At 44.8% G+C, this 22810-nt stretch overlaps 1 protein-coding gene across 3 annotated transcripts in view; it reads right to left on the bottom strand.

Moving 5' to 3' along the window:
• The window catches only part of GBF1 (golgi brefeldin A resistant guanine nucleotide exchange factor 1), a 166201-nt gene extending 152878 nt beyond the window's left edge, over window positions 1–13323 (bottom strand). For 2 of the 3 annotated variants that reach the window (XM_049790787.1, XM_049790788.1), the window contains exon 1: window positions 13070–13322. The gene's annotated coding sequence lies outside the window, so the exon portion shown is untranslated. Of the gene's footprint in view, window positions 1–13069 lie in introns of all 3 variants that reach the window. The other variant, XM_049790789.1, reaches the window with a different exon arrangement.
• Between the last annotated feature and the right edge of the window lie 9487 nt (window positions 13324–22810).

Here is a 22810-nt window from a genome sequence, read left to right as displayed (position 1 = left end):
AGCTATTCGAGGGTGTTTATTGTTCCAAATGAATTTCAAAAGTGTCTGATCCACTTCTTTGAAGAATGTCATAGGTATCTTTAGAGGGATGGCATTAAATCTGTATAATGCCTTGGGGAGTATTGCCATTTTGATGATGTTAATCCTGCCAATCCATGAGCAGGGTATGTGTTTCCATTTCCGTGTGTCCTCTCTTATTTCTTGGAGCAGAGTTTTATAGTTTTCCTTGTATAGGTTCTTCACATATTTAGTCAAGTTGACTAATCATCAGGGAGATGCAAATCAAAACAACGATGAGATACCACCTCACACCCCAGAGAATGGCACACATCACAAAGAATGAGAATAAACAGTGTTGGCGGGGATGTGGAGAGAAAGGAACTCTTATCCACTGCTGGTGGGAATGCCGTCTAGTTCAACCTTTATGGAAAGCGATATGGAGATTCCTCCAAAAACTGGAAATCGAGCTCCCATATGATCCAGCTATACCACTCCTAGGAATATACCCGAGGAACACAAAAATACAATACAAAAACCCCTTCCTTACACCTATATTCATTGCAGCACTATTTACCATAGCAAGACTCTGGAAACAACCAAGATGCCCTTCAACAGACGAATGGCTAAAGAATCTGTGGTACATATACACAATGGAATATTATGCAGCTGTCAGGAGAGATGAAGTCATGAAATTTTCCTATACATGGATGTACACGGAATTTATTATGTTGAGTGAAATAAGTCAGAGAGAGAGAGAAAAACGCAGAATGGTCTCACTCATCTATGGGTTTTAAGAAAAATGAAAGACATTCTTGCAGTAATAATTTTCAGACAAAAGAGAAAAGAGCTGGAAGTTCCAGCTCACCTCAGGAAGCTCACCACAAGGAGTGATGAGTTTAGTTAGAGAAATAACTACATTTTGAACTGTCCCAATGATGAGAATGTATGAGGGAAATGGAAAGCCTGTCTAGAGTACAGGCGGGAGTCAGGTGAGGAGGAGGGAGATTTGGGACATTGGGGATGGGAACGTTGCACTGGTGATGGGTGGTGTTAGTTACATGACTGAAACCCAAACACAATCATGTATGTAATGAAGGTGTTTAAATAAAATAAATATTAAAAAAAAAAAACTTAAAAAAGGGGGGAGGCAGAGAGATAGCACAGCAGTGGGGTGTTTGCCTTGCATGCAGCAAACCCGGAAGGAACCCAGTTCAATTCCCAGCATCCCATATGGGGCCCTCAGCCTACCAGGGGCGATTTCTGAGTGCAAAGCCAGGAATAACCCCTGAGCTCTGCCAGGTGAGGCCCAAAGAATACCAATCAATCAGTCAATAGATAAAGTTTAAAAAAATAAAAAATAGGGCCCGGAGAGATAGCACAGCGGCGTTTGCCTTGCAAACGGCCGATCCAGGACCAAAGGTGATTGGTTCGAATCCCGGTGTCCCATATGGTCCCCCGTGCCTGCCAGGAGCTATTTCTGAGCAGACAGCCAGGAGTAACCCCTGAGCAATGCCGGGTGTGACCCAAAAACCAAAGAAAAAAAAATAAAATAAAATAAAATAAAAAATAAATTAAAACTTAAAAAAAAATTTTTTTTTGTTTTTGAGTCACACCCAGCAGCGCTCAGGGGCTACTCCTGGCTCCATGCTCAGAAATCGTTTCTGGCAGGCTCGGGGGACCATATGGGATGCCAGAATTTGAACCATCGTCCTTCTGTGTGCGAGGCAAAAGCACTACCTTCATGCTATCTCTTTGATCCCAAAACTTTAAAAAATTTTAAATACAGAATTTCAGGGCTGGAGTCATAGCACAACGGGTAGGGCATTGGCTTTGCATGCAACTAACCCAGTTTTAATCTCTAGTATTCACAAATAACCCCAGAGCATCACCAGGAGTGATCACTGATTGCAGAACCAGGAGTAACCTCTAAGCACCACCAGTGTGGCCCAAAAACAAAAAACATAATTAAGGTTTAAAAAAAAAAAAAAGAGGGGGGCCCGGAGAGATAGCACAGCGGTGTTTGCCTTGCAAGCAGCCGATCCAGGACCAAAGGTGGTTGGTTCGAATCCCGGTGTCCCATATGGTCCCCCATGCCTGCCAGGAGCTATTTCTGAGCAGAGAACCAGGAGTAACCCCTGAGCACCGCCGGGTGTGGCCCAAAAAAAACAAACAAAAAAAAAAAAAAAAAGAGGGGCTGGAGTGGTGGCGAAAAGCCTAGAACAGACTGGAGGTTCGATCCCCCAGAGTCCCATATAGTCCGCCAAGCCAGGAGCGATTTCTGAGCTCATACCCAGGAGTAATCCCCGAGTGTCACCGAGTGTGGGGACCCCCCTTGACAAAAAAAGACAAACATTAAAAAAAAGCAGGTACAGGGTCGACGAGGTGGCGCTAGAGGTAAGGTGTCTGCCTTGCAAGCGCTAGCCAAGGAAGGACCAAGGTTTGATCCCCCAGTGTCCCATATGGTCCCCCCAAGCCAGGGGCAATTCCTGAGCGCTTAGCCAGGAGTAACCCCTGAGCATCAAACGGGTGTGGCCCGAAAAACCAAAAAAAAAGGCAGGTACAGGGGTAACAAAATACAGTCAGAAAAACTGTTTAGATCAGGAGTGGGGATGTCAGGCCTGTGGGTAAGGTCTGGCCTTGGTACATGATGCCACAGACACATATGCCTTTTATTGGCTGTCCATGGTCTATCTGCCTATGTTAGATAGTGTACAAATGATGTTATAAATACCTACATGGCCCTCTGATAGAATAAATACATCCCCTACTTCTTATTTCGATCACGGCAAGTTAAGACAGTAAGGATATCAGGGTAAAAAAAAAAAGAAATTCCAGGCTAGGGAGAGAACTCAAAGGAATGGAGTGCATAGTATACATGTGGGAGTCCCAGAGTCAACCCCTGGGTCCCTGATAACTCTAGGAGCAACCCTCTCAGCAATCACCCTAGGAATAGTCACTAAGCACTGCCAGGTGTGGCACACAAAAGAGAAAAATAAAAGAGAAACAAAGACAAAAATATGAAGACAGCCCACAGACTGGAAGAATTATCTGCTTACCATTTATAATATAACAGGTTAATAGCCAATATATATAAAGCATTGATAGAACTCTGAGGAAAAAAAATCCAACCCCATAAAATAATGGGAGAAGAGATGAATAGAAAAGTCCTCAAAGAAGAAATCCAGGGGCCGGGAAGGTGGCGCTAGAGGTAAGGTGTCTGCCTTGCAAGTGCTAGCGTAGGACAGACCGCAGTTCGATCCCCCCGCATCCCATAAGGTCCCCCCAAGCCAGGGGCAATTTCTGAGCACATAGCCAGGAGTAACCCCTGAGCATCAAACAGGTGTGCCCAAAAACCAAAAAAAAAAAAAAAAAAAGAAGAAATCCAAATGGCCAAAAGGCACATGAAAATATGCTCTATATCACTAATCATCAGAGAAATGCAATAATAAAACAATAATAAAGGCCAGAGACATAGCAGTAAGGCATTTGCTTTGTATACAGCCGACCCAGGACGAACCTGGGTTCGGTTCCCAACATTCCATATGGTCCCCAAGTCTGTCAGGAGCAATTTCTGAGCACAGAGCCAGGAGTAAACCTTGAGCACTGCTGGGTATGGCCCAAAAACAAACAACAAAAAAAAAAAAATACCAATAATGAGATACCACCTCACACTAAAGAGACTGGCGCACATTACAAAGAATGAAAACCAGTGTTGGCATGCAGCAGGGGCAGAAGAGGGACCTTCATTCACTACTATTGGGAATATCAACTGATCCAGCCTTTTGGGAAAACAATATGGGCATTCCTCCAAAAACTAGAAAATAAGCTTCTATACAAGCCAGCAATTCCTCTCCTGGGAATACATCCTAAAGGCCCCAAAACACAATGCAGAAAAAGCATCTGCACTTCTATGTTCATTGCAGCACTTTTCACAATAACCAAAATCTGGAAACAAACCAAATACCCAAGAATAGACTAGTGGATTAAAAAGCTATGGTATATCTATCTACACACTGGAATAATACTACATGGCTGATAAAAAAGATGAATCGGCTCTCTCTCCTCCCTCCCTCCCACCCTCCCTCCCTCCTCCCCTCCCTCCCCTCCGCCCCCTTCCCCGTAGGCAGCTCGCCCGCCCGCCCGCACCGCCGGCCAGAGCGCTCGGCCGGGCCCCCCACGCCCACCCCGCGCCCTCCTCCTCCTCCTGCTGCTGCCGCTCCTCCTCCTCCTCCCGCGCTCGCTCTCCTCCTCCTCCTCCTCCTCCTCAGCCTCTCGGCCCGAAAAGAAAAAAAAAAAAAAAAAGAAGATGAATCATGAAATCTACTGATATGTGGATGAACATGTAGAGTATCATACTGAGTGAAATGGGGCTGGAGAGATAGCATGAAGGTAGAACCTTTGCCTTGCATGCAGAAGGATGGTAGTTGAAATCCCAGCATCCCATATGGTTCCCTGAGCCTGCCAGGAGCAATTTCTAAGCATAGAGCCAGAAATTTCTGAGCGCTGCCAGGTGTGACCCAAAAACAAAAACAAAAACATACTGAGTGAAATGAATCAGTGGGAGAGGGATAGACAGAATGATCACACTCATTTAAGGATATAAAGAAACATAGAAAATAATGCACTAAGGGGCCGGAGAGATAGCATGGAGGTAAGATGTTTGCCTTGCATGCAGAAGGTTGGTGGTTCAAATCCCGGCATCCCATATGGTCCCTTGAGCCTGCCAGTAGCCATTTCTGAGCATAGAGAGCCAGGAATAACCCGAGTGCTGCCAGTGTGATTTTTTAAATTAGGTTTTACAGGGCCAAAGGGATAGTATAAGGTAGATAAAACACTTGCATTGCATGTAGTGAATACTGATGTAATCCCCAGCATTGCATTCTCCAAATAACACTGCGTGATCTCTGAGCACCAACAGGTGTGGCCCCCAAAACAATAATAAATAAAAATAGGCTCTTTACAATTAACAGAACTGTCCCTTCTCCTCTTCCTCTCTCTCTCTCTCTCTCTCTCTCTCTCTCTCTCTCTCTCTCTCTCTCTCTCTCTCACACACACACACACACACACACACACACACACACACACACACACACACACGGAAAGAGTTGTCTAATTTCTTCATGGGACTTTGAGCATTTGTTTCCTCATCCAAGGAAGTTCCCAAAAGACTCTGTCCTTAGGTTTCAAATAGGAAATTGAATCACTTGCTATCTCATAGCCAATATCCTAGAACCCTGTACCACAAAATCCTGCAGAGACTTCATATAAATATGATTTAAAAAATAAGTGAAGGAAGGAAGGAAGGAAGGAAGGAAGGAAGGAAGGAAGGAAGGAAGGAAGGAAGGAAGGAAGGAAGGAAGGAAGGAAGGAAGGAAGGAAGAGGGGCTGGAGCAATAATACAGCAAGTAAAGCATTTGCCTTGCACACATTTGACCCAAGCTCACTCTTCAGTAGTGCTAATGGTCCCCAAAGCTCTGCCAGGAGTGCTCCCTGAGCACAAAGCCAGGGATAAATCCTGAGCACCACCCACAACCAGTATGCCCCTAAACCAGAGGTCTCAAACTCAATTTACCTGGGGGCCGCAGGAGGCAAAGTCGGGGTGATCCTTGAGTGCAAAGTCAGTAGTAAGTCTTGAACATTGGGGGGGTGTGACCCAAACAACTAAAACAAAACAGAACAAAAAAAGATTCCTCTAGGGCAGGGCCACAAAATGTTGTACAGAGGGTCGCAAATGGCCCGCGGGTCATGAATTTGAGACCCCTGCTAAACAAACAAATAAACAAAACATAAAAGAGAAGAAACAACCAAGCATACACCAACATTCCCAGCCAAATAAGCCACTGGCTCAGTTATTTGAGCAAGGTTGATTCTTTTTTTTTTTTTTTTTGGTTTTTGGGCCACACCCGTTTGACGCTCAGGGGTTACTCCTGGCTATGTGCTCAGAAATCGCCCCTGGCTTGGGGGGACCATATGGGACGCTGGGGGATCGAACCGCGGTCCGTTCCTTGGCTAGCGCTTGTAAGGCAGACACCTTACCTCTAGCGCCACCTTCCTGGCCCCAAGGTTGATTCTTTGAAAGCACTGGCTATTGGGCCCGGAGAGATAGCACAGTGGCGTTTGCCTTGCAAGCAGCCGATCCAGGACCAAAGGTGGTTGGTTCGAATCCCGGTGTCCCATATGGTCCCCCATGCCTGCCAGGAGCTATTTCTGAGCAGACAGCCAGGAGTAACCCCTGAGCACTGCCGGGTGTGGCCCAAAAACCAAAAAAAAAAAAAATGAAAGCACTGGCTATTTGGGGCTGAATCTAAGCATTCCCCTGGTATTTTGCATTATCTCGTGACTCCCTCTAGATCTAAACAAAGGAAGGGAAAACTACAAATTAAATTCTTATTTCAATAGAATATCAAAAATTCTTTCAGATAAATAATATTTAAGCATAAACAAGTGAAACTTAAAAGCATTTAGAAGACAATATGAGAACATTATAATCTCAGCATATGGAAAAACACTTAAACAGGAAACTAAAAGCACCACTCATAAAAAAGAATTAAACTGGGACCGGAGAGGTGGCGCTAGAGGTAAGTCATCTGCCTTGCAAGCACTAGCCTAGGAAGAACCGCAGTTCGATCCCCCAGCATCCCATATGGTCTCCCCCAAGCCAGAGGTGATTTCTGAGCGCATAGCCAGTAGTAATCCCTGAGCATTAAATGGGTGTGCCCCCCAAAGAAAAGAATTAAACCATGTGAAGATTAACCATGTGAAGATTTTGTTGCTCAAAGACACCACAAAAAAAGAAGAAAAAGTGGGGCCAGAGAGACAGTAATAGGTTCAGGAGCTAGTCTTACATGCCATTGACCCAAGTTTTATCCTTGGCACTACATATGGCTCCCTGAACACTGTCAGGAGTGAACCCTGAATAAAAAACCAGGAGTAAGCCCTTAGCACAACTGGGTTGCCTCCACCAACTGCCAAAAAAAAAAAAATAGTAGTCAGATAAATAGTACAGCAGGTAAGGATCTTGCCTTACAAGTGGCAGACCCAGATTCAATCCCTGGCATCACACACAGTACCCCAAACACTACCAGGAGTGATTCCTGAGTGGAAAGCTAGGAGTAAATTCCTTGGCATTTCTGGGTGTGCTACAACAACAACAACAACAAAACAACAGATGGAAACAAAAGAAGATAGCAGGAAGATTAATAACCCTTAACTGACCTTTTCAGTTTATCTTTCAATCTCTAAATTCTCTAGTGCTTCCCAAAGAAGCACTATAAATGCAGAGTTTATAAGAAAATTCAAGTTTCTTGAACTGTCCAAGGAACATATAGTAGTTCTGTGCTTTATTAAGAGTGACCAAGAATTATTGAAGCAGTTACTGGGGGTAAGAACTTCATTCAAGGGGCCGGAGAGATAGCACAGCGGTAAGATGCTTGCCTTAGACGCAGAAGGATGGTGGTTCGAATCCCGGCATCAGTGGTTCGAATCCTGGCATCCCATATGGTGCCCCGAGACTGCTGGGAGCGATTTTTTTTTTTGGGGGGGGAGCGATTTTTGAGCATAGAGCCAAGAGTAACCCCTGAGTGCTGCCGGGTGTGACCCAAAAAAACAAAAAAAATTTAAAAAAAGAACTTCATTCAAAGAAAGGAGATAAAAGACGATCAAAACAGAGGGGTGGCGAGACAGTACAGTGAGTAGGCAGTTACATTGCACATGGTTGACCCAGATTGAATTCCCAGCACTATATATGGTCCCTAAGCCTCACCAAGAGTGATCCCTGGGGCAGAGTGATAGCACATTGGTAGGGCGTTTGCCCTGCAAGCAGTCGACCTGGGAGGAACCCTAGCATCCCATATGGTCCCTGAGACTGCCAGGATCGATTTCTGAGCGAAATGCCAGGAGTAACTCCTGAGCACCGCTGGGTATGACCCAAAAAACAAAAAAAAGAGTGAAGAGTGATCCCTAAGCACAGAGCCAGGAGTAAGTCCTAAACACCACCAGTTATGGCCCAAACACAAGGAAAAACAAAGGAGAAAAAAAAGAGAAAGCTGAAGGGCATTTACCTGGCATGCAGCTGACCCAAGTCCAATTCCTGGCATCCCATATGGTCCCCCCAGTCTGTCAGGAGTGATTCCTGAATACAGCCAGCTATGAGCCAAAAACCAAAGAGGGGAAAAGTGAAAGGGAAGGGAAAAGATAAAGGGAAAGGGAAGGGGAAGGGGAAAAGAAAGAGAAAGGGAAAGGGGAAGAGAAAAGGAAAGCAAAAAAGGGAACGGGGAAGAGGAAGGGAAAGAAGCAAAAGCTGGCCCATGCAACTGGGAAATCCTCCCAAACCTCAGGTGATCAGTGTATTTCAGCTCTGAGTATTACCTCCTCCCAATTCAGAGTCTATCTCAAAAACTCAATGCAAGGTGAGTCATTGGGATAGGTCTAAAGCTGTCAAAGGCTGTCCTTTCTGCCAGTGTGGAAATGAAAAATGAAACAAGTCTTCAAGTTCACTTGCCTTCTAAACAATCAAGGAAGCCTCACAATTAGAAGAGTGGTACTAACATTAGAAAGCTTGTCTGGGGGCCGGTCGGTGGCGCTGGAGGTAAGGTGCCTGCCTTGCCTGCGCTAGCCTAGGACGGACCGCGGTTCGATCCCCCGGCGTCCCATATGGTCCCCCAAGAAGCCAGGAGCAACTTCTGAGCGCATAGCCAGGAGTAACCCTGAGCATCACAGGGTGTGGCCCAAAAACCAAAAAAAAAAAAAAAAAAAGAAAGCTTGTCTGGGGGCCGGGCGATGGCGCTAGAGGTAAGGTGCCTGCCTTGCCTGCGCTAGCCTTGGACGGACCACAGTTCGATCCCCCGGCATCCCATATGGTCCCCCAAGCCAGGAGCAACTTCTGAGCGCATAGCCAGGAGTAACCCCTGAGCGTTACCGGGTGTGGCCCAAAAACCAAAAAAAAAAAAAAAAAAGAAAGCTTGTCTGGGTTAGTACAGTAGTACAGTAGGTAAACTGGTTGCCTTGCATGCTGACAACCCAGATTTGATTCCCCACATCCCATAAAGTCCTCTAAGCTCTACCAGCAGTGATTTCTGAGCACTGATGGGTGTGGCCCGAAAATCAAGAGAAGAGAAAAAAGAAGGGAGGAGAGGAAAGGGAGGGAGAAAAGGGAGAAGAAAAAGAACAGTCTGAATGATTATACATAGAGAACTATTGTGATTAAATCTCATAAATCCAGCCCTCTTGTTTATCAGGGGACATAATCCACTATCATCAGGTAGAATTCATTCATAAACAACTTTTGTTCTCCCTACAAGGGTCTTTTTTAAAATGAAACTTGTCACATACACACCAACCTGGAGTTATCCACATTCCAGTTCATGGGTTGCATAATTTCTCTATATGGTGCTCTCACTTTCTCTCCTCTCTCATATTCCCAAAATAAAACTACTTTTACTAAAATAAGAGACTAAAGAAATAGCTCAATCAGCTGGAATGCACACTTTGCATACAGGGAACCCAGGTTTTATTCCCAGCACCACTAGTGGCAACCTGCAATAGAAGAAGCCCCTGCGATAATAATGATAATAATAATGATTATGATAAAAAAATTATTAGTAGGGGCCGGAGAGATAGCATGGAGGTAAGGCATTCATCAGTTCGAATCCCAGCGTCCCATATGGTCCTCCGTGCCTGCCAGGAGCAATTTCTGAGCCTGGAGCCAGGAATAACCCCTGAGCACTGCTGGGTGTGACCCAAAAACCACACACACAAAAAAAATTATTAGTAAAAGTGCAATTAATTGCAAGTAGATTTAAAAATACAATGATTTGGGGCCGGAGAGGTGGCACTAGAGGTAAGGTGTCTGCCTTGCAAGCGCTAGCCAAGGAAGGACCACATTTCGATCCCCCAGTGTCCCATATGGGACTGCTTTTTAATAAAATGAAATACAAAAAAGGAGGAGCAATATAAGCTAAACAGCTGCAATCACATTTTTATAGTTCTTTCAGATTGAGAGGAATATAAATGTCCCTTTCTTCCTTCAAATCAACCTCAATATTAGCCCAATTATTCTAATTAACATATGCAACAAAAGGGACAGACCGTGATCAATCAATCAATACAAGTAGCAAACCAAGGCTAGGATGATCTTTCCAATGTATAAATGCACTGGGTGGACGGACTGGAGAGATAGTAGAATGGGATCTTACCTTGCACAAATCTAATACAGTTTTAATCTTAAACTCGATATCACATATGGACTTCTGAGCAGAGCCAGGCATAAGTCCTGAGTACAACTAGGTGTGACCCCAGCCAAAAACAATTTAAAAACAAATAAATGCAGTGGCTCTCATCAAGAGGAAAGTCTATCTTTTCCATCTCTAACTGACCCCACTAGCCAGTCTAAGCACCCTGTCAGTGAAGTTATTATCTAAAAGTGGTTGTCATCATGGACTAGAATGATAATATAACAGGTAGGGTGCTTGCCTTTCACACAAGTGTCCCAAGTTCCCTAGCACCACATATGGTCCTCAGAGGCTGCCAAAGAATGACCCCTGAATGCAGAGCTAGGAATAAGCGCTGAGCATCACCCAAAAACAAACCAAAAAAGTGTAGTTATCTTGATATCTGGGAAGTGAAACAGTAGTGAAACTCCAAGAAAATAATTCAACTAAGAATGCTACCTGAGGCCCGGAGGAATAGCACAGAGGTGTTTGCCTTGCAAGCAGCCGATCCAGGACCTAAGATGGTTGGTTCGAATCCTGGTGTCCCACATGGTCCCCTGTGCCTGCCAGGAGCTATTTCTGAGCAGACAGCCAGGAGTAACCCCTGAGCACCGCCCAGTGTGGCCCAAAAACAAAACAAAACAAAAAGAATGCTACCCAGATACTTATAAAGAAATGTGTCTACAACCTGAGTTCACATCATGCCAAGGAGCAGCACTGTCAGGATTAGAAAACACTATCTACAGGCATACAAAGAAGCTAGAGGGGCTAAAGGTAGCTCAGCCATACAGCATGTGTGAATGAATATGTGTATATGTATGTATACTGAGCTGGAGTTCTTGCAAACAACCCCTGAACACAGAGCCTATAGTATCATTCCCTAGTACCATCAAAACAAAACAAAAATAAATAAAAGTTTTGAAGAAAGAATAAATTTTCTGATTAACAGAGTGGGGGTTAAAGGGTAAAGATATATACTATTCTAGGAAATATATCTTTAAGTAAAGGAAAGGAAAAAATCTGATGCCTGAATCAGCTCCACATGGATTTGGTCATACTATCAACAGAAAAACTAAATCTGTCAACACAACAAGCATTTCATCTCATATGAACAAGGCAGGTACATCAATCAAATCTGATATTTCCTAGGCTAACTATAAGCAACTTTCAACAACTTTTTGGAAATTCTAAAACTCAGAACAATAAGTTAAAATGCAACTGGTTCCTTGTACCATTTCCATGCCATTACTTAAAGTCCATAAATACAAACAATAAAATTACCACACACAAACATACACAATGCAATTTCAAAAGGGCAGAGGTCATTAGATAGGAAGAAACAGTCTCTCTGATCCCAGATTTTCATCTACCAGGATGAGGTTTTAGTTCTCCTTGTTACTATCCCACCATGCAAAGGTCCTAATTGCCAGATCACAAATCAAATCACAAACAAAAACTAATCCAAAGAACAGACAATAATTTTTTGGAATGTCCACTATATGCTAAGAAGCATTAGGTGTGTGCTGCTTTAGTCTTATTACATGCTCTAGCAAGGACCCTATAAATGTGTAAACTAAGTAGAGACCTTTTTTCCCCCCATTTTTTCCCATGCCTCTAACCTTGGGAACCTGAATTAAAAGATACACAAATTTCTATGTTACACATTAAAAACACTAACCACCCACACTATTTCTCATTTTATCATTCTTTTCACTCATATTCACTCTTCCTGGGGGGAAATTTCACAGCTTTACAATGCAACACTTTATCACTGGTCATCACCCTACCATAAACGTCACTCTGGGATTCCTATTCCATCACTTACTCTGCTGCCTGAACCCCAACAACTTTCAACTGGCCAAATCTCTCTCACCACTCTTTCTACGATAATCCCATGCCAAGATGGAGGGGGAGGGAAATGCAGCGAGCAGGGATCGCATATGAGAATCTGAGTGCTATGCCAGGCACAATAAATCAATCAAAATAAACCAATAGTCCCAATCTCCACCAATACTCAGATCCCTTCCTGCTTTCAGCCACAAGAGCCAGAAATGGAGAAGCTTCCTGGTGAACCCTCCTCCTCCTCCTAGGCCCAAGCACAGAGAAGACCTGGAAAGAAATGCAGGGAATGTTGTCAAACTGAAAAAACAAATCCCAGAAGAGGATCTAGCGAAAGCTGAGTCAAAGAAGAGACCTTTCAGAGGTTAAGTGCAGTGTTTACATATAGAACTGGCAGAAAGTAGAGCTTCCCTATAAGAGCAAAAAAAAAAAAGCCTCATCGCCCAGATTCCCAGGCCGGGGTATGCCTCCACTTTTCTATCCCTCACCCCCTGTCTCTCTTCGAGATGATTCTGCAGCCCTTCATCGTCCGGTAGTGAAGCATCATGTCGTCGGTATTAATGAGCAGTTACAGAAGTGGGGCGCGGGGACAGAATGGGGGGGGGGTGGGATGGGGTGTGTGTGTGCAGAGAATTCCATAGCTACAAAAGTAATTGCCAGGTATTTTGAGATTTGCATTCAGATACGTGGTTTGGTTTGGTGGGCTGGGCTCTTGATGCTGCAGAAAGTTCTAGAAAAGAGAAGCTGAAGCCTCGGTGATGCAAGACTGAGCACAAGGACTCCTCAAGCCAGCTGCAAGCAAGGCTCAGAGCCCAAGTCGCCCCTCCAGGTGCTGGACTGGGCCCTGACCTTTGGCCCCTTGCACACCTCCCTGTCCCCTCCCACAACCAACTCTCACTCCGGGTCTTGACTTCCTGCCCGTCCGACTTCAAGGCCCTCCACCCTTTCTTTTTCTCACGATGTCACAGCGGCCTTCCCGACTCCGGGGCGCTCAAAGCAGAGACCTGGGAGACTCGGCTGACCTGTCAGTGGATCCAAAATGGCGGGGCCTAGTCCCAGGACCAGCAGCTGCAGTTCATGTCCAGTCCGGCCCTAGAGGTGTCTCCGCCGGACGGCTCTCGGTCAGACCTCGGTTGGCGGCTGGGAGAAGGGAAGGTGCACGTCTTCTGGGTAGTGGAGGCCCAAGTCAAGGGTCGCACCGTCGTCCGGGGAGGAGTCGACCAAGAATCAGACGGTGGAACCGGCTCCCTTCCCTGTCAGCTCACTGACGTGGTAACTAGACTCAGTCTAGCTCGCTGCTTGGTAACTGAGCGAGCCCCCTCCCGGGATAGCCAATCAGCGCCTGTTTTTGTGAAGAGTGGCACTTCTAGAGAGCCAATCCGAGGGAGGAATTTGGCTTGGGAAGGCGGGGAAAACCTGAGTAGACGGGGTTATTAAGTTAGCTAGGAAATAGCCAATGGGTGCCAAGACTTTTTCTGAGTGACGGCTGTAAGAGCCAATTAAAATAAGGGATTTTTCTGCGATTGAAGAGGTGTGGTTTAGAGTTCGGTTGCAGTGCGCGGCTTGGCAGTGGCTGCTGGGCCTGATGGGGAGGGAAGCTAGGATTTGCTGGGAAGGGGGCGGGGGCGGGTTTTTTGAGACTGGGGCGGGCGACCCTATTTTCCCACTTTTTTCCCACGGCCACATGCTCTCTATATTAAAAGCAATTCATCCGGGCCCGGAGAGATAGCACAGCGGCGTTTGCCTTGCAAGCAGCCGATCCAGGACCAAAGATGGTTGGTTCGAATCTCGGTGTCCCACAAGGTCCCCCGTGCCTGCCAGGAGCTATTTCTGAGCAGACAGCCAGGAGTAACCCCTGAGCACCGCCGGGTGTGGCCCAAAAACCAAAAAAAGAGAAAAAAAGCAATTCATCCTTTGAGGAGGGGGGGGGTCACTTTTTTTCAAGGTAGCATGGGGAGGGGGAAGTAGCTCAAGAGCAGAGTGTCTGTCTTGCATGTGTGAGAGACCCTTGGTTCAATCCTGGCTCCGCAAAAAAAGCAAAACAAAACAACACTCTCAAAAGCCTTTGGGGGGGCCTCAGGGAAGAAGGAGGGATAGTACAGCGGTAAGGCGCTTAGGGTGATTGTGATGGACCACAATTTCCGGCATCACATATGGTCTCCAGAAGACCTGCCAGGAGGTCTCTCTCCTCCCTGCCTCTGTAGCAAATCTCTCTCTTTCTCTCTGTCTCTTACTTTTTTCTTTTAGAAACTGTATTGCAATATTGTTACTGAAGGGGTATCAATCATGCATATCACTTTATTCCCTTTCAGCACCTAATTCTTGTCCAGAGTGATCATTTCCTGTTATCTTGTCATAGTGGTCCTGTCTCTGCCCTAACTGCACTCCCCCACTAATTGTGGTATACTTTCTACCATGGACTAGTCCTCCTGGCCCTTGTCTTTATTGTTTTGGTTTGGTTTGTTTTGGTTTGGTTTGGTTTTTTGAGTCACACCCAGCGGAGCTCAGGGGTTACTCCTGGCTCTACACTCAGAAATTGCTCCTGGCAGGCTCAGGGGACCATATGGGATGCCAGGATTCGAACCACCGTCCTTCTGCATGAAAGGCAAAAGCCTTACCTCCATGCTATCTCTCTGGCCCCAGTCTCTATTGTTTTTAGATATTATTACCATACTATCTTTTTTATATCCCACAAATTAGTGCAATTATTCTATGCCTATCTCTCTCCCTCTGACTAATATTCTCCATATCCATCCATGTATAAGCAAATTTCATGACTTCAGTTTTCTAACACTCTGATTTAGACTACTAAATTGTATCTTCTAGTTCTGCCCTCACAAAAAGCATATTAGATGACTGGAGTGATAGCACAGGATTTAAAGGCCATATACCTGGTTTACACCAATCCCTAGCACCACATTGGTCTCACACACCACTAGAAGTAACATTTGAACACAGCCTGGAGTAATATCAGATCACCACTGGATGTGGCCCAAACCTCCCTCTCTCGCCAACATAAAAAAGTCTTTGGATACTTTTCCTCTACCCTAAAAAATAATTATATAGGGCCCGGAGAGATAGCACAGAGGCGTTTGCCTTGCAAGCAGGCAATCCAGGACCAAAGGTGGTTGGTTCGAATCCCGGTGTCCCATATGGTCCCCCGTGCCTGCCAGGAGCTATTTCTGAGCAGACAGCCAGGAGTAACTCCTGAGCACTGCCGGGTGTGACCCAAAAACCAAAAAAAAAAAAAAAAAATTATATAAATTACATTATCAGTGACAGAAAAAAGAAACCTTTCCGATTTGCTCTAAAAATGCTAATACTGGTGGCTAGAGAGATAGCACAGTGGTTAGGACACTTACCTTGTACACAATCGGCCTGGGTTCAATCCCCAGCACTATATCTTATCCCCTTAGCCCTGTCAGGAGAAAGTCCTGAGTACAGATATGTGGCCCCAAAATCAAAACAAAACAAATTCTAAGATGAGTCAAAAAATAGATAAAAGGACTGAAGCACATACTTTACATATAGGAGCACTGGATTTGATCCCTGGCTCCACATGGGTGCCTGAGCACTGCCATTTGTAGCCCCTTAAGTCCACAGTTCTTCTGGGAGTCACCCAATTTTTTTTAGCTTGGGGGCCACACCCAGTGACACTCAAGGGTTACTCCTGGCTCTGTGCTCAGAAATAGCTCCTGGCAGGCTCAGGGGACTATATAGGGTGCAAGGGATTAAATCTGGGCCTGTCCTGGGTTAGCTGCATGCAAGGCAAACTCCCTGCTGCTGTGCTATCACTCTGGCCCTGAAAGGAGGGAGGAAGGAGGAAGAGGAAGAAGGGAGAGGAGAAAGGAAGAAGGAAGAAAAAGAGGAAGGAGGAGGAGGTGGAAGAAGAGGAAGAAGAAAGAAAAAGAAAAAAGTAAAAAGAAGAAGGAGAAGAAGAAGAAGAAGAAGAAGAAGAAGAAGAAGAAGAAGAAGGAGGAGGAGGAGGAGGAGGAGGAGGAGGAGGAGGAGGCAGAGGAAGAGGAGGCAGAGGAAGAGGAGGCAGAGGAAGAGGAGGCAGAGGAAGAGGAGGCGGAGGAAGAGGAGGCGGAGGAAGTGAAGAAGAAGAAGAAGAGGAGGAGAAGAAGAAGAGGAGGAGGAGGAGAAGGAGGAGAAGAAGAAGAGGAGGAGGAGAAGAAGAAGAAAAGAAGAAGAAGAAGAAGAAGAGAAGAAGAAGAAGAAGAAGAAGAAGAAGAAGAAGAAGAAGAAGAAGAAGAAGAAGAAGAAGAAGAAGAAGAAGAAGAAGAAGAAGAAGAAGAAATGATAAAATGCCAAGGAAATGCTAAAAGGCCAAGGACTAAATAAATGCTCATCCAAGTTGTTACTTCCCTATCACTACCACCCTCTATAATCTCTTATATGAGATTATCAAGGAACTGCAGCAATAATACAGTTGGTAGGGCACTTGCCTTACACACAACATACCCAGGTTTGATCCCCAGCATCATATATGAACTTCCAATAATTGCTAAAAGTAATTCCTGAGTACAGAGCTAGGAGTAATCCCTGAGCATCACCAGATGTGGGTCCAAAACAAAAATCAAACAGAAGAGATTATTTAAGTTGCCAGAATATTTTAAATTATCTAGAAGAGGGGTTGGAGCGGTGGCGCAGTAGTAGGGCATTTGCTTTGCATGCAGTTGGTCTAGGATGGACCATGGTTCAATCCCCCAGCATCCATATGGTCCCCCAAGCCAGGAGCAATTTCTGAGCTCATAGCTTTTAGTAGCCCCTGTGCATCACCAGGTGTGGCCCAAAAAAACAAAATAAATAAATAAATAAATAAATAAATAAATAAATAAATAAATAAATAAAAACTGTATAGAAGAGGATCTGAAGCAATAGTCTAGTAGGTAATCTTGAGCCCGGCTCTCAGGTTTGCTCCCCTGGAATTTCAAATGGCCCCAAGAGCCCATCAGGAGTAATCCCTGTGTACAGAGCCAAGACTATATCCTGAGCACTGTTGGGTGTGCCCCCCCCCACATACTCTAGAAGAGAGTATGTGAAATGAGGATAGAAAAATGATTCTCAGGGACCGGGGAAATAGCATGGAGGTAAGGTGTTTGCCTTTCATGCAGAAGGACGGTGGTTCAAATCCCGGCATCCCATATGGTCCCCTGTGCCTGCCAGGAGCGATTTCTGAGCATAGAGCCAGGAGTAACCCCTGAGCACTGCCGAGTGTGACCCAAAACCCAAAACCAAAAAAAAAAAAAAAAAGATTCTCCTAGCAGTTGAATGGGGGGTCTCCTGGCCTGTCTGCTGGAATAGAGTCCAAATACCCTTATAAGATCTGGAGGACTATGGGAGACAGTGGAAAATATATATCATTTCCCCCCTTTTCTTCTCATTTATGATACCATGAATGACCACAGTATCACAGTATCATAATAGGAACATTATCTCACAATTAGCAATGCAAAGAATGTCCATATGCAAATTCTCTTAACCTGAAGAATCTATCAAAAGTAACATTGGAGGGGCCGAAGAGATAGCATGGAGGTATAGGGCATTTGCCTTGCATGCAGAGGGACAGTGATTCAAATCCCGGCATCCCATATGGTCCCCCGAGTCTACCAGGAGTGGTTTCTGAGTGTAGAGCCAGGAGTAATTCCTGAGTATTGTGGGTGTGACCCAAAAACCAAAAACAAACAAGCACACAAAAAAGTAACATTGAACCTACAGAACTCAATAGTTCCCATCTTCTAAATTCCTTCAGAAACAGAGCTTGGTCTCTTGCACACTGGATTCCTGGTCTCTGGACCAAACTGAGGATTCTTTAATCCTGTGTCAGGAATCTCAGACAAATAGTTCAAGGGCTTAAAGTGCCTACTTTTCTGACTTATGGTCACAAATTCAAATCCCCAGAATCCCACATGCAATAAGCACAAATCTGGCAGCTCTTCTTTTTGTTGTTTTGTTTTGTTTTGCTTGTTTTGAGGTTACACTCAGAGGCGCTCAGAGGTAACTCCTGGTTCTGTGATCAGAAATCACTCCTGGCAGGCTCAGAGGACATATGGAATGCCAGGGATCAAACCCAGGTGGGCTATGTGCAAGGCAAACGCTCTCTCTGCTGTGCTATCGCTCTGGGCCCCTGAAGCTCTGCTTTTTGAGTTTGGCAGTTCTGCTCTCTACAATTCCTGGTGCCATGAGTGGTTTCACACCACAATGAAAAAACACCACAAAATAAAGTGTGACTACTAATCAGCATCACAACAAATAAGTATGTGACTTATGGTACCCCTTCATTAACAATAGTTCAGAAAAAAAAAAAGAATAATGAAGGGGCCAGAGAGATAGCATGGATTTGCCTTACATGCAGAAAGTCAGTGGTTCGAATCCCAGCATCCCATATAAACCCCCGAGCCTGCCGGGAGCGATTTCTGAGTGTAGAGCCAGGAGTAACCCCTGAGTACTGCCAGGTGTTACCCAAAAACAAAAACAAACCAAAAAAAATAGTTCAAAGCACAGTGTCAAAAAAAAAAAAAAAAGGAAATAGAGAAAGAGAAAGAAAGGGAAGCAAAATGTTTGGGTCAGAGACAGGCGGGGTGGGTGGGTGGAACAGAAACAAGGAACATTGGTGGCATGAAATGTACACTTGTGAAGGGTAGTGTACATTCTATGACTGAAACTCAATCATGAATAATTTTGTAACCAATACACTTAAATAAAGTTTTTTTTTAAGTATGTGAGGGTTGGAGAAACAGTACATGGGTGAAGGTTCTTGCCTTGTATGTAGCTGACCCTGGTTCAATCCCCAACACTGCACAGGGTCCCCCAAGTAATAGAATGATAGAAATTTTTTTGAGGGGGTCTTTTTTTGGATTTTGTTTTGTTTTGTTTTGGGGTCACACCTGGCAGCACTCAGGGATTCCTTCTGGCATGTGCTCAGAAATCGCTCCTGGCAGGCACTGAGAATCATATGAGACACTGGGATTCAAACCACATTAGGTCCTGGGTTGGCCGCTTGCAAAGCAAATGCCCTACTGCTGTGATATCTCTCAGACCCAAGAATGATAGAAATGACTAGTGAGAACAGAGCTATAAGTAGTCCCTGAGCACTGTCAAGTGTGCAAAAGCACCTCCCTCCAAAAAAAGATGTGTGTGTCATGGTCAAAAAATGCAACCTCTGGCGATCAGGAGTGTGGGCATTTTATGGCTGAAACCCAATTATGAACAAATTTATAACCAAGGTGCTTAAATAAAGAAATTTCATTTCTCAAAAATAAATAAATTTCATTATAATTCTTAAAAAATAAAAAAGTGCAACCTCCGGCAATGACATGTGAGCACTGCAGCAACCTTGGTGAGCATCACTACAGTAATGTGTGCCTACCTCAACTAAGAGTGCCTGATCAGGCAAACACCTGTGCAAGTGTGATGCCTAAAGTAGTGAAAAACTTGGGGAACAACTCAGCTGAATGTATAAGCACCACAGCCTGATGTGCAACCACTAGCAAGCCCCACAGCCTACATGCGTACCCTCCCCACAACAACAGTAACAGTAATGAAAAGAAGAAGATAGGAAATGAAAATAAAAGCCAAGTATAGGGAAGAAGATACAACCTTCACAGCACCTCTTTCCATCATACATCTAGGCCATCTTCTGAATTCCTTCAAAAATGGGGTTTAGCCTCCTGAATCGACTTCTATTGTGAGGTCTTTAAAGCTCATTGAAGCTCCTTTCAGTGGCCCCAAAGTCTCCAAGTATCCATTTTACTTCACATATTCCCCAGAAATTAATCAATATAGGCACTAAAGAAATAGTACAGGAGGTAAGGCATTTGCTTTGTACATAGCTAACCTTGATTCAATCCCCATTACTGCAGTGGTTCCCCTGAGCACAGCCCAATGTGGCCCTGAACAACCCTTTCTATATTTCAGTATTGAGTTTATATTTATACCTAGAAATATAAATGAAAAGACATAGTCCTTGTGCTCTTAAATTATTGCATAGTAGAAGATGATATATAAAATGACATTTTGGAACCGGAGAGATAGCATGGAGGTAAGGCATTTGCCTTGCATGCAGAAGGATGGTGGCTCGAATCTCGACATCCATATGGCCCCCCAAGCCTGCCAGGAGCAATTTCTGAGCATAGAGCCAGGAGTAACCCCTGAGCACTGCTGGAAGTGACCCAAAAACCAAAATAAATAAATAAATAAATAAAACATTTTCAATATGATTAGATGGGTTATAGGGAATATGCAAGATGCATATGAGAACAAGAAGCTAGACATTTTCTAACTCTAGAATTCAAAAATGCCTACCAGAGAAAATAAGACTGTATGAAGCTTAGGAGTATGAGTAGAAATTAATAGCAAGATAAAAACAGTTTGGAAATATGTAATTATCACAGGGAGAAGTGTGCAGAAAATACAGGAAACTGACCATTAAGACAGGATCAGGGAACTGGGGAGAAAATTTTGAGGTTTGGAGCCCATGCCTTGTATGCTCAATGCTACATGTTTGATCTCCTGTACCACATGACCTCCCAAGCACTGACAGATATAACCCTGGTAAATTGTCAACCCCACTAAAGAGGCACACTTCAGAAAAATAAGACCAAAGTTTGGGCCAAGGAGAAAGCTCCGAGAGCTGGAGAGCATACATGTGTAGGGTTCAATCCTCAGTGCCACATGATCCCAAGAGCAGCCCCCAAGCACTGCCAGATATAGTACACACACACACACACACACACACACACACACACACACACACACACACACACGGTCAGATCATAAAGTCTTATATGAGAAGCAAGAGAACTTGATCTTTATTTAGAGGCAATCAGGAGTCATTCACAGGTTTTTTTTGTTTTTTGTTTTTTTTTGTTTTTTTTGGTTTTTGGGCCACACCCTGTGACGCTCAGGGTTACTCCTGGCTATGCGCTCAGAAGTTGCTCCTGGCTTCTTGGGGGACCATATGGGACGCCGGGGGATCGAACCGTGGTCCGTCCTAGGCTAGCGCAGGCAAGGCAGGCACCTTACCTCCAGCGCCACCGCCCGGCCCCATTCACAGGTTTTAAGAAAATAAAACTATGGAGACAGTTGTGAGTAAGGTTTATACTTTGTATGTGGCTGACTCTCTCTGTCACTCCATATGTTCCATAAAGCCCCTCCATGAGTGATCCCTGAGTGCAGATCCAGTAGTAATACTTGAACAATGCTACATATGAAAGTGGAGAAGAAGGAGAAAGAAGAGAAAGAAGAAAAAGGAGGAGGAGGAGGGCTGCAGTGATAGCACAGTGGTAGGTCATTTTTTGCCTTGCACACTGCCAACCCAAGTTCTATCCCCAACATCCCATATGGTACCTCGAGCCTGTCAGGAGAGATTTTTGAGCCAAGAGCTAGGAGTAATCCCTGAGTGCCACTGGATGTGGCCCAGAAACCAAAAGAAAAGAAAAAGGAGGAGGAGGAGGAGGAGGAGGAGGAGGAAGAGAAGGAGGACAAGGTCAGACTTACTTTAGGAGCATATTTTGTGATGGGATTCAATGGACCCCAAGCAATCCAGCCTGATTCCGTATGTTTCTGGGATTTCTGTCCTGTCCCTTTTAAGTCTCCAACTAGCAAGCACCAAGGTCACACCTTGTTCACAGAACTGAATCTAGATCACCAAGGAAGAACTAGCTTAGCCCTCTCGTAGCTGGGAAAGCATGATCTGGGCAAGCTCATGGTAAAAGCTGACAGATGTGCTGTAAAAGCCTCTGAAAGTGTTCCATCTAACTTTGATATCCAGTAATTTGGGATTGTGAATTTGGAAATTTGGGAATTGTATGAGGTCACTCACTCCGTAGTGCTTTGTTTCCTTTCAAACTCTGCTTTCTCTACAAAGCCACCTTCTTGAGAGGAGAGAAAAAAAGTGAAGAGGGAGGTGGGAGATAGCAGATAAGAAAAGTCCAGAGTAATAGTACTGAAAGTAGAGCTTAGTCCCCAGAACAATTAAGGTCTCCTGAGCTCACCAGTAGTGATTTTTTTTTTTTTTTTGGTTTTTGTTTTTTTGGGTCACACCCGGCAGCGCTCAGGGGTTACTCCTGGCTCTACTCTCAGAAATCGCTCCTGGCAGGCTCAGGAGACCATATGGGAAGCCGGGATTCAAACCAATGACCTTCTGCATGAAAGGCAAACGCCTTACCTCCATGCTATCTCTTCGGCCCCACCAGTAGTAATTTTGTAATGTTGAGCCAGGAGTAAGCCCTGACACCGCTTTTTGCACCACCACCCCCCGCCCAAAAAAAGAACAAGAAAGAAGGAGGGGGGAGGAGGAGGAGGAGGAGGAGGAGGAGGAGGAGGAGGAGAAGAAGAAGAAGAAGAAGAAGAAGAAGAAGAAGAAGAAGAAGAAGAAGAAGAAGAAGAAGAAGAAGAAGAAGAAGAAGAAGAAGAAGAAACAAAAAAGAAAAGAAAAGAAAATATTCATGAAGAAGAAAAAGATTAGGAAAAGGAACAACAAAGAAAATGTGAAAAATGGATCTTTCAAAATGACAGAGACAAACATCAGAAGCAACGTGACAGGGAAGAAAGAAAAAAGGAAAGGAAAGGCGAGACGTGGGAGAATTGGAACAGAGACAAAGGGTGGAGAGACAGACAGCGACAAGTGGAGAAAAGAGGCGAAACTTGAGCGCGATGCAGTCTGAGAGCTGAGGCCCGGAGGGCCTCTCCTCCTGGCCCGTGCACACTTACTCACACCTGGCACCTAAGGAGGACCTCTACAGGGCACCGCTCCCTTT

This window comes from Suncus etruscus, chromosome 17, assembly GCF_024139225.1.
Source record: "Suncus etruscus isolate mSunEtr1 chromosome 17, mSunEtr1.pri.cur, whole genome shotgun sequence".
Lineage (NCBI taxonomy): Eukaryota > Metazoa > Chordata > Mammalia > Eulipotyphla > Soricidae > Suncus > Suncus etruscus.
This window is presented reverse-complemented; position numbering and strand designations above follow the sequence as displayed.